The sequence below is a fragment of the Passer domesticus genome, chromosome 5, assembly GCF_036417665.1.
Source record: "Passer domesticus isolate bPasDom1 chromosome 5, bPasDom1.hap1, whole genome shotgun sequence".
NCBI classification, from domain to species: domain Eukaryota; kingdom Metazoa; phylum Chordata; class Aves; order Passeriformes; family Passeridae; genus Passer; species Passer domesticus.
Genome location: NC_087478.1, coordinates 25047858 through 25071895, shown reverse-complemented (window position 1 = coordinate 25071895; position 24038 = coordinate 25047858). Strand labels below are relative to the sequence as shown.

The window sequence follows — 24038 nt, the reverse complement described above, 5'->3', positions numbered from 1 at the left end:
TAGAATGAAGAATGGGTGATTGAAGATACCAGTCTAACATTGTTCATGGAAGAATGCTTAACATGAAGATGCTTGTCTCTCATTGGTTGAAGAAAAATGTACTCTTTAGTTCTGAGATGAAGGAGAATATATCGCATTTCCCTAGGGCAGCCTGTAAGAACTGCCTCTGCTGTGTTAGTAGCAGTGCAGCAGATGAAGGTGCACAAGTCAGCTTGCTTCCCTCTCCTCTTCCCTTGGCCACTACAGTTGTGCAAACTGCTGTTAGAAGTTGTCAGCTTGCTTCCCTCTCCTCTTCCCTTGGCCACTACAGTTGTGCAAACTGCAAATGGGTGGCACCTCTCTTACCATGAGACTGAAAAAGACTGACTTGGTGGAGCACCAGAAAGGATTAGACCTATTAAAGGATGAGCCCTCGGTTTTATAGCTGATGTCAGATATTCTTAGAGATGAAACTTTCACATTTTTGAAAAAAACTCCATCCATCCATCTGTCCATCCCTCTCCTACTTTAACAGTAAGGCTGAGATTTCAAGCAGAAAAACTGTGGACCACAAATGAATCTTAAATATGACATCTTTGCAGAGTGAAATGGAGTCCTAAAGGTGTTGTGAAACATAGTCTTTGATTGTTCACAACATTTTAATGACTTGACATGAATCTATGAATTTGCATGCGAGTTTAATACAAACAGAAGATCTGTCACAAGTTTTAACCATTTAGTGTTTGGGAATTAATTTTAATTTTTGAATTAACGTGCAGTTTTGTCCTGTCCAATTACAGTGTAATAGAAGAACATTAATAATAATAAATTATAACAGAAACCAAATTCTGGGACTACTTTTGACTTTTCAATAATTTGAACATGGCTGAAGTTTGCTGTCTCATGTTATACTATCAACAACATAACTCTCCCAGGAACCATTGCAGAGGAAAATTAAATTCAAATCCTTCATTAACACCTCTTTCACCTTGTGGAGGATGGAATGAAAACCTATTCCAGTCTCTTTTTTGGGACTTAGATTATTTCTGAGAAGATGTTGCACTCCATATTCATCTGCACAGATACACTTCTGAGCTATCTCTCACAAGTTAATTTACCACTGAGGAGCAGAATGAGTGTTTTGAACTTATGTTCCAGTATTTGTGGTTGTGGCATAGGAACCAATCAACAATGATCTGAAATGATTAGGAAAACCAAACCAAACAGAGCATGCAACACATTTTGGTTACACAAATTTGACTCAAACATGAAAAACTTACTTGAAGCTGAAGAAAATTGCTAGAAAAAGATTCATAGGTGTAACTCTGTCTAGAAAATAGATTAACAGTTATATAGCAACCTGTGGGGAAGGTACACAAATTGCTGAGTCAAAAGAACAGAGTTACCTTGCTTTTGGCAATATTCTATCGAAGTTAGGAGACAGCAGTTAAAATATTCCCCAGGTACAACATGATCCACACATAATGATAAAGTTCTACTGAATTTAATTTGGAGCATTCTTCCATACTTTGTTCTAACCCAGTGTATGGAGTTTTGAATGATTGATCATAGTCCATTACATTCCAAACGTTTTAGAATCACTTCAGTTGGTGGTATTGATTATCTGTGGTCCTCTTGGTCTCTAATTACACAGTGCTAGAGGACTTGACAGCCCTTCTCAGTGACAAAACCCAGCTCCACGGTGACAATGGGACATTCTTTTTGAAAAACCCTGGTTTCATTAATGTTTGCTCAAGAACAGTATCCGCATGCTGTCCTTAGCCATAACTGAATTTCATTTAGAGTGAAAGGATGAAACTTAATGAGGTGAGAAGACAAACAGTAAAATTCATCTTATTTGAGAAACTTGTAATTTTACTTACAACTTTCATCACAATATACAATTGCACTTGAGTTTACCAGCTTATCTCCAGGCTTTTGCAGAGTTCTAACAAGCATGGGTATTATGACCCTACACAGTTATTTCTTCAGCAGGTAGCAATGTAAAAGACAAAATAATGCAATAGATGTAATTTTTTCTTTAAAGTTATATAAAAAGGTGGACAAATCCATCTCTTTTGAGGTAAAAACTCATATATATGTTTTAATTTGAGCTTGTGTTTTCATGGTTTTGAATTCAATAGAATTTATCACATTGACACTTTCCCAGGCTGGAGTTGTAAAGAAATGTGTGAGGGAAGATGTAAGCCAATATATGGGAATATACTGCTATCAGAATTTCAGTTGAATTTTCATTATCATATATTACCAAGAAAAATAAAATAAGTAGACATTTGTAATATCTATTGCCTAACCTTCAAAACCAATATTATGCACAGTTTCTTCTTTTTATGTTTACATACAAATAATTTAATATTTTTAATAGCAGCAGTAATGTGTACACACAGCACTTTTCAAAAGAGTCTCAGGAACATTTATTAAAGAATTATGCCCTTTTGTAATATCATGAAACATGGTCTTTACCTTTTTTTAAAATATAACTTCATACTGTCATGTCTTGTGGAGTTGGGTAAGTTGTTGACATCCTGACAAAATATTTTTCCGTAGAAACTTAACTTACCTTGAAAATGAAAAAAAAAGAGAATGGGATTTTCCTGAGATTTTACCATCTGTATCCTACCCTATGGTACAAGTTTTTCATTTGAAAATTTTAGTGAACCTCAAAAAAACTAATAATACACTTATTTCATATTGTGACTGTAGTTCCAGTTTCTGGAGATCATACTAATATTTTTTTTCTATGGTCTATAAGGGATAGAAAACTTCCCAGGTTGCCTTTCAGCAGCCTGGGAAATTTTGTAGGTCTCAGGTATCAGGTATCACTTCATAGGAGTTTTATTGAGTAAAATAAAAGTTCCAACATTTAAATGAATTGTTAAAATCAATATATTTCAAAATGGTTATTTTTTTTTTCAGCACTGTCCAGATACCAAGAAGGGAGAGAAATAGATGGGATCTGGTGTCTGAGACCTCCAAGTGTATGAGGTCATGCTTTCCATTTTATACATGACAGAAACACATGGATGGAGGGCTGGAAATGTGGGGGGATGTTCAAGGAGAAAAGCAGCATCTATGTGTCCCCACTGAGCAACCAGAACATCATACACTCAGAATCAGTGTTTTTTTTTGAAAATGTTGATTCATTTTCAAAAGTGTGTGTCTATACAGAGCATACTAAGATGATTCTATTTCTAGACAAACAGATGCCAGTGACTTAATATATACTTCTTAGGTTTCACATCTTATGCTGTGTTTGTGAAAGTTGTGCACAGTTCCTGATGATGTTTCTGCTACTGGTGTAGATACTCTAAAAATAACATATGTAAGGGTGATATTCATTTTACATTACCTTGTTGTTGGTTGAAATCACATTAATCATGTCTCTGGGTGCTCAAATAAATGTATGTACCTCCTTAGGAGAATTGTTATAATTTAATATCAAGGCCCTTTTAGTAGAGGCCTCAGTTTTAATGAAAGAAATGTAAGAGTCTGAGGTGGATTTTTGGAAAAGCCTAGCTTCTATTATTTTTCTCAGATAAGGATGACAGAATAAAGAATAATAGAAAACTAAATTAGTCTAGAGAAAGACAGAAAAGTCTACTGTGAACAAAAGTACTGATGAGTTACAAATCTTGGCCCCTGAGAGCGTTGTCTGCATTTCCTGTCTTTACTGGGAACTGTCCATTCAAGGAAGAACAGAGGCTGAGGTGCTCTGTGTTATTGGCTCCTACACAACCTGGATAAAATACAGCTTTTGCCCCACAGTGAAAGTCCACAGAGGGCAGTGACAGAGCCACTGCCTGACTTTGCTGGGAGAATTAATCCCCCGCCAAGGAGACTGGCTGGCATGGGGATGTGATTTTCATATCAGCACTGATCCCATGGGTAAATTGCTGTTATGTTAAATAAACCTTAACAAAAATCTCCCTTGTGTCATTCTCGTACATGGCAAAATGTGTATGAATAAAATCTGTTTAACAAAGGTGTCTCTCTGTAGCCCATCTTTTTTCCTGTGTTGCTATAAGCTTCTAATTTAATATAGGATTCCTAAGTTAACAGCATTTTTTCATTTAAGGAAAAGGTGGTCATTTCCTGTCTTGAAAATGTCCCACACTAAATTTCTTTCTCTTCAGTTAAGAGATACTTTTTGATACCTTTAATTCACTGATCGAATATTTTCTGACAGCATCAGTCTGCTTTAGCCATGGCATGCTGGAATGCTACTCTTTCTAAAAATGTAAGGGAAATGGCCATCATTTTTTATGGTTGGAAAAAATAGGAACATATATTTATTTTAAAGGCATTTTAAAGGAGTTGAGAAAATGCTGGTTGTCCTTCAGCAACTTCTTTTGTGAGAAAGTCAGGTGTTATTTCACAGAATCATAGAACTGTAGAATTGTTTCGATTGGAAAAGACCTTTGAGATTATAGAGTTTAACTGCTAACCTTGCACTGCCAAGTCCACCTCTAAGCCCTGTTCCTGAGTGTCACATTTACATGTCTTTAAATACCTCTAGGCATGGTGACTCAACCACTTCCCTGGGCAGCTTATTCCAGGACTTGACCACCCTTAATTGCGTGTTCTTAATACACAACCTAAACCTCTCCTGGCACAACTTGAGGCTGTTTCCTCCTGTCCTGTTGCTTGTTACTCGAAAGAAGAGGCAAAGCCCACCTTGCTACAACTCCCTTTCAGGTAGTTGTAGGGAACAATAAGGTCACCCCTGAGCCCCCTCTTTTCCAGGCTGAACACCCCCAGCTCCCTCAGTCGCTCCTCATAGGACTTGTGTTCCAAATCCTTCACCAGCTCCACTGTCCTTTCTTGCTGTGATGGGCCCAGAACTGGACACCGCCCTTGAGGTGCAGCCTCACAGGGTGAGTGCAGGGTGACAGCCACTGCCCTGGTCCTGCTGGCCACACTGCTGCTGTTCCAGGCCAGGACTGGGCACACCCTGGCTCGTGCTCAGCTGGCTGTCAACCAGCAGCCCCAGGTCCTTTTCCACTGAGCAAATTCCAGCCACTCAGCTGCCAGCCTGAAGCACTGCCTGGGGTTGTTGTGACCTGAGGGCAGGAGCCAGCATTTCTCCTTGTTGAACCTCATACAGCCCACATACAGGGCCTTGGCCCATCAATCCAGCCTGTCCAGATCCCTCTCTAGAGCCTTCCTACCCTCCTGCAGCTCAGCACTCCTGCCCAGCTTGCACTTTGCCAGTTTTCTAGGGCTGCTGCTGAAGTGGTTTGGTGAGCTATTCTGCCAGTTCCCTCAGCACCCTTAGGTGGATCATCTGGCTCCATAGATTGGTTTGTTTCTAAGTGATGCAGCAGGTCACTGACCATTTCCCCTTGGATCATGGGGGCTTCATTCTGCTCTGTCCCTCTCTTCCAGCTCAGAGGGGTGGATACTTTAATGGTCTTACCATTAAAGACTGAAGCAAGAAGAGCATTAAGTAGCTCATCCTTTGTCACTCACTATGTTTCCCCACAAATCCAGTAAAGGCTGGAGATTCTCCTTGGCCCTCCTTTTGTTGCTGATGTATTTAAGGAAATATTTCTGTCACTTGCTGAGAACTGCTGTCTTAATGATGCAGACCCGTGCTTTGTGGCAGAGTCTTGAACCTCATAAAAGGTTAGGCTGAAAGCACTCATGTCCATTTTGGAATTTGGGAAACCCAACTGTCTCAAAATTATGGCAATTCTACTATTAAAAAATATCATAGGAAAGAGCTTTCAGGCTGCTCTCTTTCTTTTGTTTAACGCATTATTAAGCTATCCTTAAAATTGCTTTTCAAAATCTTGCACAGGGGCAAGAGGTATTTTTTCTATTGTCAATACCTGGTCTCATTAGGAGCCCTCCAGCCAGACATTTTTTGTTGTTTTAGACAGAATATTTTTTCACTATTAAGGACTCACTTAATTAACTCATGCTTTTGATGAGCAAACATATTTAATAAGCAAACATGGTTAATGAAACCTAGTCTGACAACATTCCTATCAAGGAAACAAAAATCTGTGCATCAAAGGAAATTCAGGAATTCATTTGGAACTGGTAATCATCATGGTTTCTTGCTCATAAGAGCTCTATGTATTTATGACCTACCAATATGAAATCAGAAATCCAATCTTTCCTTGCTTTGTATCGCAGTGCACAACCCCTTGTGTAAATGCTGAGTAAACATCAAATATACACTTTTGTTTATTTGCTGCACCCCCCTAGACATCAGAAAAAGTTTCAGTTGAGTACAGAGTTCCTATAAAATACCTTACAGAGGATCACCTTCCTCTTTGGAAACCACTGCATTTTGGTGCAGTGATATAATTTTTTTCCATATTATTCATCTCGTCCAACACACTCCCCCATCCCACTCTCTGTAAAATATCTTTAAAATCAAATCACAGCTCCCAGAAATGTATTTGCAAAGTCTCCTAAAATATTTCTTCCAGAAATGAAAACTGTATCTTACCAAATTTCATAGGCATAGCACTGCTTGTAATTCTACAAGTCTAAATAATTAAATTAGCTCTTGAAAGAAAATTGTAGCCTATTTATTGTGGCAATATGAAATTTTGAGTGTAAAAAGGTACCTCTAACTACAGACTGATCATAAAAATTATCGGAAATTAAACTGCTTTACTCATGAACCCTGTGACCATGTTGAAGGGGAAATTGTGACATTAATGCCTGTGATGACATTATAGCACTCTCCATGGTGTAGTTCATTAGCAGGGCCTGCAGGCTATCTAAAGCAAAGGACTGCAATTTAGCAGCATGCAAGGGGTTTTTATGAACACACAGGAGAAGACCTGTGCCCAGACCCTTTCTCTCTGTAGCAGCATCTGAACAGAGCTGCTGTCATTCCCTCTCTCCAACAGTCATCTTGTTTCTGATCCTCCTAATCTCCACTTAGTATTTTGTGAAGGTTGGTCAAGGATGTGGATTAGAAGTATTGGTTATTTTCTAAGCCTTTTATAATGAAGCCTACCTTTAAAAAAATATTATTACTATTATTATATTTACAGCTTTCCAAACCCCAGATATTTCTTTTGTATGGTTCCAGGTAACCTAGAATCCATCACTGTGCCTTTCCAGCTGAAAGTGCCTGGAACTTTCAAAAACCAGCTCTTTCTCACAGGTTCAGTAGTCCAGAACCACAGAAAAACTAGTAAATATATAAATATAAATAATTTCTGCTTTACTTTGTCTTTTGTCTGTAAACAAAATAATTCCAATAAGTTTAAGGTATGTGATCTTGTTTATTTGTGTTTTGGTAGTTTTTATTTTAAATTATGAAGCTCTGTTGTCCCAACCATAGCTGGGTTATTTTTGTTTTAATTTTTTCTTGCATTTAGAATAACCTTGAATTGGATTAAGTCTTATTGATCAGTAAGTTTGTGTTCACCCTTTGAATATTATTTTAAAAGAGCAGTAAAACATTTTTTTTATTTAAACCTCCAATAAAGATTTTAGCAACAGATCATATACGCTGCTTGCATCTCCTTTTAAATGTTCATCTCAATTTTTATTAATAAAATCAGGTCTCAAAATCACTTAATTTGTATGAGAGTTTTGGAGCTGTAGAAACTGAAGTGTGGGATGGTGGAATGAATGTCTCAAAATCAGCCAGGAGACCAGTGTAAGGGCTCAGAACACTGATTTCAATGTCCCAGTGCATGGGTAAGACTATGTCTCTGTCTCAACTTCCTTTGAGTTGCACTGCAAATTCATTCTGTACTATGGGATTAGTTTGCCTTTATTTTATCAATTTGTTTTAGTGCTGTCTTGAATACATGACTTCAATGCAGTCTACTCTATTAGAAGAAGAAGGAGCTGCTATATGCTCTCTGACAAGCGGCAGTGTAAAACAGTTTAACTTCTCAGCAGCACCTGTAGGCTTCTCAATTTGTTTCTTTAAAACTCTGATAATTTAGCCCGAAGTATGACCCATCATATGGATACAGTCTGGCTAACAGTTTTCATAGCCCACAGCCTGTTCCTGCTGCCTCTTTCCCAAGCGCCTGCAAGGCATGAGCAAGGAGTGGGATGGGGATGGAAATCACGGTTTCGCCAGCCTCTGATGTGTTCCCTGCTTGCTTCGTTCCTTCCCTCCACAGCCCCTTCATCAACACATGACTGATGTGCTTCTATCATGTGGCAAAAATGACAGCATCGCCCATTAAATTAGGGGTTTGTTTCTGGTCCTAGGAAAGCACTGGCCAATGTGTTTAAATGCTGCTTGTGTGCTATGGTGTCTGAAATTCTTTTTCTACACTGACTCTTTAATGTCCTTCTTTGATATTGGTTCCTATTGAGGTCATCTGGTAGAGTGTCTCTTTTACCTCTTAGATATAGGACACACGATTTCGTGCTCCATTGTTGGCAAAGTGCCTCACATGAGAAATGTGTCTTACTGGATTTGCAAGTACATCCAATATGAAAATGTCTGTTTGGCTGACTTAAAAGATAATAATAAATAAAAGTATTAAGTTCAGATAGCTCATTTAGATTAATATTTCTGTCCAATTCAGAGCACATTGCTTGTCTTCATGTTCTTACAACTGAGCCCTACTTCCCGCAAAAGCAATTCCCTACCTGCATCATGCTTTGATTCTGCTGGTCTCTTTACTCAGTGCCTCACCTAGGCATACCCTTAAAGTTTAAAACTTAACTAAATGTTTTTCTTTCAATGTGTTTATTTCAGTAGAAAGCAGGAAAATGCATATTTTTATTGGATGGCCTACTTTAAAAGATGTTTTATTTTAAAAGAAGCTATGATGCATTTTTCAGATAGTGCTTTTTCCCTTCCTCAGTCTTCCTGTTTCTTGGAAAGATTCTCTTTCCCTTAGTTCCATTTACCTCTTCACTTGCAAACCTCTGGAACAGAGGGGAATTGTGTACTGAACCAGGAAACACCAAAACCTCGTTTTTGCAAATCAGTTTGGTAAAAAAGAATGGGTTCAGATGTGCACTGAAGTGCTTTCCTGAATTTCATTTCACTGAGACTTTGGTTTCAAGAAACTGCAATAACTTTCCTTTATACACAAAATTTTGTTCTAATATACTATAGCTGTTCCGATACCATCAATAAAAGTCAAATGATCGTTTTAAGGTTAAAACAGAATTGAGATTCAGTATATCTAGATCTTTTTCTTCTAACAAGTTCTTTTTCTCTTGAACTTTGCTATAAATCACTTGTCAAACATGTTTGTATCCAACACCACAGGCAACTATTTGACATGAACAAGAAATACTTTAGGAAACAGCAGGCTTTTTTCTTTTGGCCTCATTTTACCTACATCAATATTCCAGTATTTCTGGAATACTGATGTGTTTAATTTGCAACTCTCTGGGGAGAACTTTTGGAGCCTCCAGGAAATATAATAGAAATCAAATAAAAATGCAGAATTATTATTTTTCAGAATAATGATCCTTGTTTATAAAGTCGTGTCAAATTTAGAAGATTTGAAGTGACAAACATTCCACACAAATTGCATGCAAGAAAACACATTTTAAAACTTAGAGGAACACCAAGACATAGTATTGTTAACATCAGTGTTTTCAAAGAAAAAATATAGTTGATTTACTCATTAGAATGTCTGAGAAAGCCTAAGAAGATCTTAACTTTTTCTTAAACTCTTTATCACTACTCTTGTGAGAATGATGGAACTATGTTGAGATTTTTGAGCCTGTAAAGCCTTTGGGGAATAATTCTGATGAAGATTTCTCATAGAAAAATACACAGATGGAAAGGTTTGTTATGATCACAGTTGGATGAAAACCATCCTAGGGATTTGCAAATGGCAGTTCACAGAAAATATGCAATTTTTTTGTGAGTTATTAATTTTTCTAGAGCCTTCTTCCTTGCTGTTTATTTAAGTGGATTTTTTAAAGTCATGAAATGACAAAAGAACCTTGCTATAGAGACTGATATTACTGTCATCTTGAATGAAAATGGGACTTCATACTTTTTCATGTCACTGTAGTAACTGAAAAAGAAAATGGAAGTAGAAATATACCTTGATGGAAATAAATACTACATTAATACTGTGCATATGGAATAATGTCAAAGATCTTTTAATGGGGAGTTATCCCCTTAGCTCTTGAAATCTGTAGAAAACTTGCAAGCTGCATTGAAATCTGACTTACGGACTAATTTTTACCAACTGGAAAAAAATATTTTTTTCTCTCTTTCTAAAACATAATAAAAAATATGCAGTACCTGATAAGAAGAGATCCTGAGTCTGAAAACAGACTGAAAGACTGTGATGATGGAACTTACATCTATAGGAGGGAACATTTAGGATCAGGTGTTTAAGATGTGATTGTCTGTTAAATAAATGTGAGGAAAACAAGAAAAACATTTGTAACAATTGACATCATTTGAGAAATACACATTATGGCATGGAAAGCTAATGAATCTGTGTCTGTTATCCTCAGATGTTTATCACAGTTCTATAAATAAATCAATAACTTTGAAGTAAAAATCTTTTCTTGGCCTTTTGTCCGAGGTCTGTACTGAGGTCTGGATGGGGTAGGCTTTATCAGGAGGCTGATCACCAAAGTCTGAGCTTCCCACTGCTTCTGGGACTGCCGGAGTACAACCAATGAGAAGTGCAACTTTGTCAGCACCACCACCAGTGGGTAAAAGAGTCAGTCTTTGCAGGAGACACAACAACTCTTCTCGTGACACTTTTTGACCATAACAATAGAGTTCTGGGTCACAGAACCACAGAAGGGCTGATGTTCAAAGGGACCTCTGGAGTTCACCTTGTCCAACTTCCCTCCTCAAGCAGGACCACACAGAGCATGTTACACAGTACTGTTCCACGTGGTCCTTGAATATGAAAGTCCCTCAGTCTCCCTGCACAACCTCTGCTGAGCTTCAGTCATCTTCACATGAAGTGATGGTCAGCCTGCAGATCCTGCGTTTCAGTTTGTGCCCATGGACTCTGATTCTGTCACTGGATGCTACTAAAAAGAGCCTGGCTCTGTTTTTGCTTCCTCCTTTCATCTATTTGTCTACATTGATGAGATCCCCTGGAGCCATCTCTTCCCTAGGCTTAACATTTCCAGCACTCCCAGCCTTTTCTCATGGGAGAGATACTGCAGTTCCTTAATCATGCTCATAGCCCTTCATTGGACTCTTTCCATCATGTCCATGTCTTTCTTATACTGAAGAGAGCAGACTGGACTCAACACTTCAGTGGTGGCCCTTCCAGTGCTGAGTAGAGGGGAAGGATTACCTCCCTCAACCTGCTGGCAGTGCTCCTTCTAATGCAGCACAGGATATACCATTAGTTTTTGCCACAATGACTATTGTTGACCCATGGTTGATGTGGTCTCCACCAGGACACCCAAATCCTTTTCTACTTTCCACCCTGTCAGTCCCCAGCAAGTACTGGTGCTGGGCTTGTTCTGCTCCAGGTACAAGACTTTGCACTTCTCCTTGCTGAGCATCAGGATGTCCCTGTTATCCCATTTCTCCAGTCCAGATCCCTCTGGTGTGTCAGCCACTCCCATCAGTTTTGCCTAACCAGCAATCTTGCTGAGGTCACACTCTGCCCCGTCATCCTGATGACATTGAGCAGAATTGTACACAGTGTCACCCCTTGGATACTCTGCTGGCTGCTGGCCTCCACAATGTCTTTGTAGCACAGAAATCCATCTGTCTCTCCATCCAGCCCGTGGGAGACAGCTTTATTGAAGTTCAGGTGAAAAAAAACACCTGCTCTACCCTTATCTACCAAATCAGTCTATTTCATAGAAGGACATCATGTTATTCAAGCTTTACCTCCTGTTTGTGAATTCAATCCTGTTTGGCTTTGCCTATGTGCTCTCTTTTGCAGTTCTTTGTGCCCTGTTATGACAGGGAATTTTAATAATCCCTTTATTCAAAAAATGCCTATGGCCAGTAGCTCAGGCACTTTCCTAAGAAGAGAGTTGTTGTAACCTGAAGAAAATTAAAGAATTAGTAAACAAGTTTGATAGTTACTATTAACATTGCTGTATTAGCCAGATTCTAAGGTATTAATAAACAATTAGAAAAGCATTATGCTGCCATCCATATATATAAATAAAATATATAATGTTTAATTCAATAAGCTTTTTTTGCATGAATTCTTTTACTAGTTCTATATAAGTCAAATTTCCAGGAACTCTGAGAAGGTACTTGGTACTCTTGGTACTCTGAATGAAGAATATGTACAAAGCTATCTTGAGCCACAAGCAGGTCATTTAAAGTACTTTTTCAACTTTCAGTTTAATAATATGCATTGAGCATCAGCTGAAAACCCCTGTTTCTAAATAAAACTGATGTTTGAAGTACTTGCAGTCAATTTGCCTGCTTAATCTATTCCATCTCCAAGCCAAACTCCTCACTGGAATTTTTGAAATGAGTTAATGTGATGGTTTACATTAGTTTCAGAAAGGACAGCATGATATTTTTAGGACTGTGAATTAAGCTTAGGGGGTGCCAGTCTTTTGGATTTCATTTGGACTGAGTGTGCTATTTTCCATAAAACTGAAGTCCTACAAGCTAAAATTCTTTTGTCATAGGATCTGCTGTCATTTCCCCAGCAACAAAATCTCATTATGAATGACTGTATGATGTGTAGTATAATATATTAATAGAATTAACATATTAGTGTTAAGTACTGTGAGATATAATGAATATACCAAGTTTGTCCAGGTCAGGGCCAGACCAAGGGTGATCCCTGCTTCAGGTAACTCTCACCCATAAACTCTGCTAGGTTAAATCCAGGGTTTACAGTTGTATACAACAATGATAACTTGAGGGTGGGTACAAAATGAAAAATGGATGTTGTGTTATTTTTCAGCTCCAGTGGCATAGCCTATATGCTATTTGATGAACGAAACAATAATTTCTGATGTTTTGCTGGAGAAAAATATGCGCTCTATATAGGCCAAACAGGATTATCTTCTTAATGACAGCAATTTGCATTATTTTTATAGGATTTATTCCAAGTGGCTTGTAGGGGAGAATGAAAGAAACATCCCGGCTCATTCAACAAGATGTTCCCTGGATGAGTTCATGGGGTTATATGTAGTACTGGCATTGTACAGGCACTGCTGTGAAACAAGGCTGAATTCACTGGCAGAGGCTAGAAGAATCATGGAGGAATTGTTTCAGTCCTTTTGAACATTTTGTTTGTAAAAAGAAATCCTTGTACAATTCTTTGCTTTAGACAAGGCAAGGACAAACAAAGGCTACAAAATGTGTTCTCTTGTAAGTAGCAGAATTCAGCATCTACAGGGTGCAGAGAGAGCTGGTTCTGCCCCAAAGGCAGAGTCTGGCTGACAGCTTCCTATTGCTGCTGTTTCCTTCTCCACAGAGACAGAAAACAGGGTTGGGGAATACAAGTTAAGACACAAAAATTTTACTGTAACTGATTAAATTAATGATATCTTAGACTTGTCCTCTGCACACCAAATAAGGTTGCAATATTTCAGAGCTTTCTGGTTAGAAGGGTCTAGTGGAAATGCACATTGCCAGGAGACATCTTGGCTCAAGAGTGATGCCCAACTGCCTGGCTGCCCAGAAGCTGCTCTGTGACATGCTCACTGCATGTTGTGACACGCTCACTGCATGTCACCCCATGCAGTGAAGGTGAGGTGGTGATGAAAAAAGTCTCCACTATTAACATAAAAAGCAATACAATGAAGAAAATATGCAGCTTAATGATAACAGTGTTTCAGATGTCATTTCATGCTTGCTGCATACCCACACATAGGCTTAGTCTTTGCATAACTTAGGCCAATATCTTTAAGTTGTGTCAAAAAACACATGCTATTTAGGAGCTTTGTGCTGGGGATGAGTAGGCTGCATAGTAAAACAGCTAACCAGATAGCCTTAACAGGAAAACCTTGCTAATTTGTGAACTATCATGCTCTTTTACACTTTTATTATGTTTTATATGTTTTATGTTTAATGCATTTTTAAAGATAAAGATCGATACCAACATTTAACACAGTATCATATGGTGTGATGCTATTACTAGCTAAAATAAATTGAAATTATGTCATTGGAGAAACTATACTAGAGGACTAAAACTGAAGGCATTCTGGTATAAGCTCCTCCAGCTGGCTCTATAATCTGATCACAAAATATTGCAAATATTGAGCCGTGTTAATTTGAACAGAAATATGATCTGCATTACACTTACTTTTCAGCTTTTGAATAACTGACAACTGTTTGTTTTGAATGGATATATCTATTTGAAAGAAACATCAGTATGAAATACAAGGCTTTAAAACTAACTCTATGTCTTCAATTACTATAAAACATGACTGGCAGCTGGTTGACTCTGAAATCCCCAGAGGAAGTTCTCCTTCTGAAGCAATCTTAACAACCGTATCACTGAAGTGTAGCAATAATCAAGAATGATATTTTCGTAGATTATCTCCTGTTGTTTGATAACCAGGCAAAGTGTTCATGCCTTGATTGGGACCTACTGAAGAACTACAGGAAAATTAAATATTCACAGATTTCACATAAATATTCTGTACTCTCAGACCATCATACAGTTTTATTCACTATAAAGAAAAACAACTTCAGGGCAAAGTCTTGAGTTACTTTCACAAAAGCAAAGAGAAAATACTATGAAAGGGTAAGCAAGTGAAAGGAGCTAACCTGTCAAGGGTTTTGGATATGGCCCAGAGTATCATGGACTGTGGTGGGGCCAGCTATTTTGCACAAAGAAACAAATTCTTCAAAACTGCAGAAAGAAATAATGTTGACACTTCCTTTTATAATTGAATGATAAGGAAAAATACAACTTGTAGACTGCAAGAGGGAAAACTATTACTTGGACTAGTGCCCCTTTCTTGATTAAAACAGAAGTTCTGTTGATAAAAGAGCCCATTAGGACTGTCTTAATTGATCAAGAGAGGACAGGGCAAAATTATGAATGAGAATAGGAACGTTTTTTGTAGGAATGTGGATGGCTTGTCTGACTGAATTCTGAATTCAGTGTAGCTCTTCAAATAAATTGAAAAACTCCACCTTCCCATCAGTTCCAGCTTTTAATCTAAAAACATTACTTTTTTCCCCCATGTACTATTTATCTCAATAATAACTTGTTTTAGTGCTTCTCAAAAGAATCCATATAGGACTTAAAAATACTCTGAATTACTGATAAGTATGTTCTGTACTTCTATTTGGCTAAAAATAAAGCAGCCATGTCAACCAAATGATACCAAGCAAATTAGGTGCTCTACTGAAGAGGGTGAAATTCATGACACCAAGAAATGATGCTCCTGTACAGTAGATACTATAGTAAAGGTGCCTGAGAGGACTAAACCCGTGAATCACACATTCTTCATGTTGAGGAGCATGAACCACCTCTTGGAATAAATAAGACTCTGTGAGTTGGCCTGAAAGTTGAAAATATTACCTGTATCTCAACCTTTAGCTAGAGGTCATTTTGGGCTGATCTGGTGACTTTTTGAGGAATAAATTTCTTGTAGCTTTCCTAATGTACACAGAATAGCATAGGCAATCCTGCAACTCCACTGACATAGAGGCTTAACTGGCATGAAGTAAGGACCTGCATCACAAAATACAATTGCACATTAGTAACAAAATCCTTTGTGTGGAGTCAGCAGATAGAACTATGAAAATCTGAGTTTGCAACAGAATTGTGACAAGACTGAGCTAGCTGTTACCTCTTGAAAATATTAATGTCAGGCTCTCAGTCTTCAGTTTGCTTGTTTGCTGTTTCCTTCCAGAACTATTTTAGGTAATGCTGTTCTCTGCTGTTTGCTTTAGCTAAAACAGAGATACCAAGTATTATGAGAAAACTCAGATAAGGACATGATCAACCAAATTACCTGAATGGTGGAGGTTGGGTCTGCTGCTCCTTTTGGATGCCAGCTATACTTGCATGATCTCCCCATTACCGCTGCTGCACGTGTGCCCATCACACTTGCATCAGGAATCCTCTCTAATCACACATTTTACATTTGTAGATAGGTGAGGAAATTATATTTTGGTTTGACAGGACTTCATCCTTGAGATTATGGTCCAGATTATATTTGTTACTCCATGACATCGCTTTCCCTGGTTAAACTGCAGCCAGCCACGTAAGACTGTACCAGAGCCAGTGACAGTAACACAAACCATGCTCAGTGCATCCTCTGTGGGCTGGGTTGCTTTTTCAAGGCTGAGCAGGGCACTTACACACTCTGTCCTTGGGCAGGATGAGGCAGCTGTGTAAATCAAGTATCATTAAGTAGCAGTAGTGATGTCTTAGAACAAGAGGCTCAATCATGAAACATGGGAGCTAGTTTGGTTTTAGCTGCAGATGCAAGCAGGGATTGCACACAGCACAAAAAGAAAAATCCATAAGAAAGGTATGATAAAGTCTAGTGCCATTTAGTGTGACAGTGGCATAAAAAATGTAGGACAGAAGACATATGTGATGCCTCTTTGTGCCTGTACTACTAAGGATACCTTTCAAAAGCTTGCCAGTAAACAGATATTCACATTTTTCAGAGCTGTAAGGATGCCTGTAAAAAATTATCTGTGAAAATGGTTCATTTTTAATGGTAATATTTTAAATGATAAATCCCTTTCAAAACAGGGAATAAGCAAAGGCATTTTCCATTTGGTTATTCATCCTCTTTATTTGGAGCTGCCATGTAGGAATTCAAATTAAATTAATCTAAAGTTACTGTTTTTTAATATAGAACAATATAAAGTACACATATAAAATTATTCTCCTTATGGCTTAAGAACATATAATCCATATCAGAATGATGCTAATTCTATATTTCTGCAGCTATCTTACATCTTTCCCTTCAGTTGTTAGCCTGAGAAAAAATTAATTTGTTTTCCCAGTATGATTTCAAATTAAATATTAAGTAGTTGGTTTTTTTTAATCAGAGAACTTAATGTGTTGTTTCCAAACAGTCTCCTTTTGCTTGAAACAAATTTAATGCAGGAACAGAAAAATGTATATTAGTCATCTAAAGCTTTTTATAGATGAGTTTAAAGTGCTATCAACTAAGGATTCTTATGATGCAGACAAAATCTCAGACCAATAGTGCAGAACAGAATTAGTGGAGGATGTATTTAATAGCCAGAGGTAACTGAAAATGAGGAAAGGTAAAAATTTGCATTTGGTTTACGATAGAAATCCAATATAAATATTTATCTTTACTAACGTGAGGTGATCCAAAGCCAAGGCAAAAAAATTTAAATATGACTGCTTAGTTTAGGTAAGTGAGATTCTGAATATGTCAGATTTTTAAAATTGGAAATAATCTTGACTTCAAATGCTACTACATCAGTGCAGTCTCCTAGTTTGAAGAGGGAAAGTTGATTTTGTTGCAAGTTGTTTTTTGGTGTTTTTTTGGTGGGTGAGACATGAAAACTGTCTGGGCTGAATGTGGATATCCTTTGCACTGGACCCTTGAACCCTTTTGTTTTATAGGGTCTTTCTTATGTGTGGGAGTGATACCACCAAGAGGGTGATATTCTTGTTCCTCCCTCAGACCCTCATGGCCATAGAGCAGCAAAACCCATTAAAGATCTCACAGGACTATGGGGAGTGTTTGCCAGTAAAGATAAAGTTGAGAACTCAGAGAGTTTTGTAGGTTGTGAATTATAAATGGTCCTTTGTGGGTTTTCCATCTAACGTCTCTATTCAAAAATGTATTGACTGTAAGCAAACTAGATAGGGATCCAGCATTTAGTATAGTGACGCTTTCTTGTGGAGGATGAATCTCTTTCATCAACTAAAGGCTTTGCCAGAATTGCTATTATATTTAATGAACCAGAAAATAATATACAGCCAGGTTAATATTCTTCCAAAAAAATCTGTTATAGGCCACAGCAAGGGGAAAGGACACTGTATCAGTGACATGTGGTGGGAGGTCAATTACTGTGCAAAATCATTTCACTAGCTTATATTTAGTGCTCAAAACTTCATCTGGCTTGCACTAATTGGAAGGCAGCCTGCATGTGAAATGCCCTCGGAAATGCAGGAATGCTTGCAGTGGGTTACTGCATTGCAAATGTTATCTTTTCATTTTTGCCATTTCCAAACTAACAAACGCTGCTGGCTTTGCCCTTTCAGTTATAATAATGTGCTGCAAAACCCCAACAATGCCCTCACTAGGGACTAAGTTATTTTAGTAGAGAAATTTAATTAGGATTACCCCCCATTCCTCATTTTTGCAAGCTGGTACACTTCTGACTTCGCGCTGAGATCTAATGGAAAAATACACTTTCCCCAAAAAGGAGAGCTTGACTAGACATGTGAGATATTAAATGTTTTGGGACATTTTGTCCTAATAAGATTAGAAAATAATTCTGCTGATACAAATTATTAAAGTAGGGTATGATAAATATATGGTTTAGATAAGTACCAAGCTCTAAGATGATTATCTAATCTGACTTTCACTGTTTATTTTGTTCACCTGGCACTCCACAGCAGTGATAGTAACAAGGGGCCAAGTCATAGGATCCTTTCTTTAATTTAGACTGTTTTTTACAATTCTTTGTTGCAGTGGAACCACTCAGTCCCAACAGGATTCCAGTATTAAAACACTACATTTCTAACACTCCCTGTGAACACATGAACCCAGTAAGGGACTTTGTAAGAGTTGCTGTTTGATCAGCCCTTCTGCTGACCTACATCAGGCTGATCTTTCAGCTAAACAAATTCTTTTTTTCGTAGATGGGATTAAGCAATAGCCTCAAATAAAAAAGTTTCTCCAGTCTTTCAAGCTTAATAGCCTTTGCACAAATTTGTTTTAAATGCTTCTCTCTGCTTTTCTAAATCTTGATCAAATTTTCACACTTCTTCAGCCAGAAATTGGTCACAGCATTCTGGGAGCAGCCACATCCATACCTAATGTGCAAGTGAGATGGTTTCTTTACTCCTCTTCCACATGGCTTTGTTTAAATACTGAAGGATTCAATTTAGTCCCTTTAGCCACAATTATGCTCTGAGAACTGGTGTTTGCTGATTACCTGGGCAGTAAGTCATCATCAGAATGATTTTTCATTAGTACACAGCTCCTGATCTTTAAGTATGAGCCAATAAACTGAACAGAAATGCATATTGTTTGCTTGTGCCTGTTCAAAAACACAATCCAAATTCTATCAGTGATCTGTCAGCCTCATTGTTTACTGTTCCCTCATGGTTTACTGCTCCCTCTATTCCTACACACTTTCTTCATCATGATTTGTTTTTCTTCCATGTCGAAGAAAAAAATTGAAATCATCAGAGGCCAAGAATAAACCCTTGAAGGGTGTGGTAATTTTTTTCTATATTCTGTTTCTTAAGCAGAAGGTTGTACAAGTCCAGGTCAAGTGATGTACCTAAGTGCAAGTATGTCACACACGCAATATTTCTTTTAATGATTAGGTTTGTAATTGAGTAAGAAGTATTGGTCAATTATTTTTTTTAATTGGATTTAGTCATTCATTAATCCTGTCATGAATCCCATCATTGGGACTAATTATTGTCTAGGTTTTTCTATCTGTTCCTTATCTACCTTGATATTGATACCAGGCTAGTTAGTTGCAACTTAAGAAAACACTTAGAATTATTCACCTAGCATAAATATTTTTTGCAAACTGTGGGCCAAGATTATTAGCAATTATTTTAGAGACTATCAGGTACGCTACAATCCAGTGCAGACATCTCTTAGCAAAGAGTTATAATCTCTAAGATAATACCCCAAATTCTTTCATGCTTGGTCTGCCTTTGGTTTTCAGCCTTCCCCAGGAGGGGATTTTGTGCTCTGGATCTTGACAGAGCAGGGCAGAAGGTCAGCAGAGTGTTTCTGGGCCCACTTTTCAGTGAGCTCTCACTTTGCTCAGTTTGGAGGCGTTCCTGGTTGCCCTCTGTGCAGGCCCATTAATTTGATACACTCCCTAATGACACGTTGACACCCCTCTGAATCAACAAGTATGAAATAGTTGCCTCACCTTTAGCCATTCCAATGCCGAAATTATGGTCATTTCAATGGTCATTTTGGTTCAGTCAAGGGTAAAGAGTCATTGACTTTGCTGGCAGTGTGCCCAGATGATACTCTACACCCTCAACTGTACATTGATTTCACTATTATCATAGAATCATAGAATATGGTGAGTTGAAAGATACCCACCAGGATAATTCAGTCTAACTCCTAATATCAGAGGACCTATGGCAAATAAAGGCTTAGCCTATAATGGGTAAACATCCAACTAATTGAGTTTTCTTCTTTTTTTTTTTTTTAAGTAATGCCATTCTATTTCTAAAGAAAAGCTGTAAATTGTTCCAAATTTAATAGATTTATTATTAATCTTTCACCTCATGTATCCCTAAAGTGTTAGATGCCCATATTTTCCAGCAAAATGAAAGTTTAATTTAATAACTGTACTTAAAATTGTACTTAATTTCGGTGTGTTGAGGATCTCAAGATTAAATTCAGTGACACCAATTCAATTAGATATACTGCAGACCTCAGTGAAGATGCCAGCTTCTGGAGAACATAGTTATTAATCACTATGAGCCACATCATGTCCTCTGAGCTAGCTAAATACACACATAGAACTGGACTTAAACTGATGCTGTTGAGGACGAGACCTTCCATTCCTTTAGTGATTAAACAGTGATAACAATGCTATTGGTGAGAAATTAGTTAAGAAAAATTTGACTATGCAAACCTGGAAAGGAACATTGTAAAGACTTTTTATCTGCAGGTATTCAGGTATAAAAAATCCTAAAGATCTCAAGTCATAATGGTAGCATCCACCAAAATGTGGCTGGATGATAGAGATAATTGCATAAACATTGGGAAGAAAAAAAGTAACTCCTGCAGTGATTTCTCATCAATGGTTTCTTCTTTGTCAATCCTTTCTGAAAGGGCTCTCAGAAATAAGTTTAAACATTCCTCAGTGTATTTATACACAGTGAATATACAATGCACTGTGAGAATACAAGTGAAGAAATCTTCACCTTGCAAAGAGAAGCATCCCCATTTGAAGTTTTTAGGTCAATTTTTAAGGACAGAGCAAAATAAGTAAACTTTGGAATGCTGTATAGAAAATTTAGATTATCTAACAAAACACTGAAATAAAAACAAGCAACCCAAGTCTCTGATCTATTTTTACTTTAGGACACAGATGAAGGGCCATATCTTCTTCATAAGTTATCTTTCAAAAGCAGCCTTAATCCATGGTCCTAAAATCAGATCCTATCACTTACCTAACCAGGACATGTGCTGGAAACATTGTATTCCAATTTTATTCCAGTTTGTATTCTGTGGAGAAAAGGTATTTGAATTACAGCTGCTGTCTTATAAATTTTACAAAAGAAAATATTGGGGAAATTCAGTTTGTTAAAGGAAAAGCAGCTTTTAAGAATGGTCTTGATACACATATATGCAGATCAGCCAAGCTGACCTATGCTATCCATTTGGATCTGAAGTGAAATTAAAACATGCTATTAAACTTGGCCAAGGAAACCTGCTAATTATTATTAGCTCTATCATGTACGGCAGTGTCGGCATCAGTATTTCATAACTAGCCTCAGAGAGTAAAATGTATAATAATTTCTGTTCCCTCATGCTTGCACAGCAGTCAACTGCTTAGGACACTTATTGGAATTTGAATCTTGTAGTGCCAAGCTAATTTTTTTCCCCGATCAATGAAAAGAGGACAGTAGATCTTCTGTGCTATTATTTACTTTGGATCTTCCTTCCCATATATGTATCAGTCCTGCAAACATTTATGCAGATAAACAATTTTTATGTTTTCCATAACCTAAATTCAATTTATGAAATATTTTCAGAATTTCCCACTATTTCTAGATGCTTGCTTAGCTGCTGCTTATTATTAGCAAGACAGAAAAAAAATGTTATGGAAATTTTTTCGCTTTCTTCATAGCACATTGTGGCTTCATTTAGTGCCCCCAAAACCATACAGAATCTCTCACAGGCTTCAATATACACTGGCTCAAGCCCTGAGGGAATAATTCAGGAGTTCTGTTTCTATGATCAGACATTCACTCACATGAGGATCACTGCTTCCCTTTTGCTGCCATTTTTGTTTGTTTTGATCCATTCCCCTCAGTCTGCTGGTATTCAAATAACCTTTCTTTCAACTACAGCAATACAAGTTATTTATTCCCAAGTCATCATTTCAGTTCTTTTCAAAATTGGCAGCTACTATCCTGATAACATTGAATTGCACTATGAATTCTTCTCAGGAGGAAGAGCCCCAGCACTGGCACCAGCTGGGAAGCTGCTTTGCAGAAAAGGTCCTTGGGATCCTTGTGGGCCCCAAACTGAACACAGGCCGGGAATAAGCTCCTGCAGAAAACAGCATCCAGAGCTGCTCTAGGAGAATCCTTGTCAGCAGGATAAAGGAAGTGATCCTTCCTGTCTATCCAGTACTGGAGAGATACATCTGGCATGCTGGGTCCAGCACGGGACTCCTCATTACAAGAGACACGGACATGCTGCAGACAGTTCAACAAAGAGCCACAAACACAATCAAGGGTTTGGAACACCTGACATACAGGGAGAGGCTGGGACAGATGGAACTGCTTAAGGGGGGATCTTATCAGTGTGTATAAATGCCTCAGGCATGGGGGAGTGAAGAAGTCAGAAGCAGACTCTTCACTGTGTCAGGATGAAGATCAATAGCCATAAACTGACAATCAGGAAATACAACTTTAAAATAAGAAAAAACTTTTTTATCGTAAGGGTTGTCAAAGCAAGGAAAAATTTGCCCAAATAGGTTGTGGAACCTCCTCCCTTGGAAGCACTCAAAATCTGATTGAATGTGGCTCTGAGCAACCTTCTATAGCTGACCCTTTGTGGAGCAGATGTTTGACTAGATAATCTCCAGAGGTTCCTTCTAACCTCATCTTTTCCATCATTTACTTTAACAGAAAAATACATTGTGGAGTAGGTATTGGAATGATTCTTTTTGAATCCAATTCCATGCAAGCATATTACTCGGAATAACATTTGCCATCAGAAACAGCAATAACCAATGTCACTGGTATTTGCCAGACTCAGCCTTTCATAAACTAAAGAAATTCACTTCTAACAAGTCCATGCTTTCAATTAAGTGTTGTGGGTTGTTCTTTAACAGAGCTTAGTACAACACAATATTCTATATACACTTCACCGCTTAGACAGGTTTGATGGAAGGTGGGAATCAATAATTTAAGTTCTTTTAAAAATATGCATAAGTACATCACAGAGAATATAAAAACTTCAAAAAAAGGTGATATTATTATTTAATGCCTTGTTGATGAGGTTTATTTTGGTAAGCTTTTGACAGCATAAGGTAACATATCATCCTTGCGTTGACACAAACACTATCAAAATATGAAAGGATGTACAACAGAAAAAGAACTGCATCTAAAATAGATTTTTGAGAGAGCAAATGATTTTTTTCCCTTCCCAATAGTTAGATTTTTTTTGTTGTTTATAGAATGCTGCCAAATGCCTTTAAGTAAAATTAAAAAGAATTTTTGTTGTACTAGGTCACTCTTTCCAGGTCAGATTAAAATTCTCAATTTCTTTCCACCTTCTATTAAATGCTTGAAAATATTTCCTGACATTTGAAATGGGGATGAATTTCTTTATTTTCCCTTTTTTTTTTTTTTGCAGTATAGCTGCTTTCATTACTCACTACACTGTGTACACTGTGCTATACATTTTTACATTGGAGACCAAGGTCTTTTCCTATTTTCCTCTCTATTTTTCATTTGTTTGATTTGCAATGAACAAACTCTCTCTCTGAGAGCTCCAGAGGGCAGTGTTGTGCTGAAAGCATCGGTTCTCTTGGCTCTGCCTGGATATTTTTTGGAAACCAGGAGGCTGAATGTTATTTACTGAATGTTATTTACAGAATTGCTTGAATGGCTTAAGTCTTAATTCACAATTGCCTTGGATATACACACTTTATGGCTGGGGTCCTTGCAATAAACAAATTAGCTGACTTTGTGAACATACTATGATTTTCAAGGTTTTCCAAATGCTGTTAGATGAAATAAATTTAAAAAATAGAGGTA

General features: G+C 37.6%; 1 long non-coding RNA gene across 1 annotated transcript; it reads right to left on the bottom strand.

The window, feature by feature from the left end:
• Window positions 1-6991: 6991 nt before the first annotated feature.
• Window positions 6992-16397, bottom strand: LOC135301869 (uncharacterized). Its single transcript, XR_010363599.1, has 2 exons — window positions 13442-16397; window positions 6992-13115 (listed from the first exon to the last, which is right to left on the bottom strand). It is a non-coding gene; the product is annotated as an uncharacterized LOC135301869 (long non-coding RNA).
• Window positions 16398-24038: the final 7641 nt, after the last annotated feature.